Source organism: Choloepus didactylus, chromosome 27 (assembly GCF_015220235.1).
Source record: "Choloepus didactylus isolate mChoDid1 chromosome 27, mChoDid1.pri, whole genome shotgun sequence".
Taxonomy (NCBI): domain Eukaryota; kingdom Metazoa; phylum Chordata; class Mammalia; order Pilosa; family Megalonychidae; genus Choloepus; species Choloepus didactylus.
Genome location: NC_051333.1, coordinates 18,497,946 through 18,499,472, shown reverse-complemented (window position 1 = coordinate 18,499,472; position 1,527 = coordinate 18,497,946). Strand labels below are relative to the sequence as shown.

At 32.9% G+C, this 1,527-nt stretch overlaps 1 protein-coding gene across 1 annotated transcript in view; it reads right to left on the bottom strand.

Annotated features, from left to right (window-relative positions):
* Positions 1-1,527, bottom strand: part of ZNF567 (zinc finger protein 567) — a 31,550-nt gene that overhangs the window by 12,111 nt on the left and 17,912 nt on the right. The gene's annotated exons all lie outside the window — the stretch shown is intronic.

The following is a 1,527-nucleotide window of genomic DNA, read 5'->3' as shown; positions in this document are numbered from 1 at the left end:
TTGTGCCCTCAAACTATATTGGTTTCTTGGGATGCCAAGATAAACAAAACACTATGCCTGCTTATAAGAAGTTACAATCTCAGAGGCATGTAGCACGTACCTTGAAGAAAGTATGTAGAAATACATTCCTGCAAGAAGGTGTTACAGGTATTATGACAGAAGAGTGTATAATATACAGTGTATCACAGAGGCAAGAACAATTTCTCTTCAACTGGTGTTAAACATTTTCCCCTTCAAGATGAATGTGTTATGCAGGAAGAATATGGTTTTAAAAATGTATGGTGAACAGCCTTTGAGCAACCAGTAATAACAGTGAAGTGGTCAGGAAAATACATCCTCAGATAATAATTATAAATTCTGGACAAAGTACAAAATAAGTAACTAATGGAAGGCACTGGAAATGAATCAAAAGTGGGCAGAAATTGGAGAAGAGCTTATCCTTGAAGGACAGCAACTGCAATGGGTAAGAGCTGTTAAGGTTATGGCTTTTTTGCATGTGGGTACCACAAACCCTGCAGTTCTGGAGGCAGAAAACTAGATTACTTGTTCCAAGGTGGTAAAAGACAGATTTAGGGGGAAATCCTGGAATGAGAAAATTATACAAAGGGTAAGACCCAAAATCTGAGTATAATCTGTCAAAACTCCTAGCTGATAGTTAAACTCTGCATGTGTTATGAAGATTGCAGGGCGGTTAGCAAAAAGCAGACAGAAAAGAAACCAGAAAGGAGTTTACCCTTGAAAGATTAAAGTGCATCTAATGAGATTTCTGAATTTTTTGCTTTTATGATTCTGATTGCCTTTAATTTGTTTATAATGATGTAAAGATAAAAGATTATAAACAAATTAAAGGCAATAATTTAGGCAAATTTATTTATGTAAAATGTAGATGAAATACAAATATTTTCACTTGAAAAACATAATTTACCAAAAGAAAGAGAAAACCTGAACACCCTAACCAGCTAAAGAACTTGAATTTGTAATTTAAAAAGTTTCCACAAGAAATTTCCAGGCCCAGAAGGTTTCAAGGTGAATTCTATCAAACATTTAAGAATTAACAAGAATACTACACTAACTGTTTTTGGAAACTAGAGAACTGGGTAATACTTTCCAATTCATTTTATAAGATAACTATTTACACTGTTAACAAACCCAGAAAAGACATTAAAAGGAAAAAAAAAAGTAGTACAAATATCCCTGATAAATACAGAAGCAAAAATCATTAACAAAATATTAGTAAATCAAATAAGGTGATAAATAACATGCATAATACATAATGACCACGTGGTGCTTATCCCTGGAATATAATGGTAGACTGTTATGAAACCAGTAATGTAATATATATATATCATAAAATCAGAATAAAGGGAAAAAACATATAATCATCTCATAAAGTAAGAGAAAGCATTTGACAAGTTCAGCATCTCTTCATGGTTAAAACTCTCTCAACACACATAAACAGCTTAATCTGACCCGAGAAGAAATAGAAGACCTCAACAAAACAATCACAAGTAAAGAGATCCAATCAGT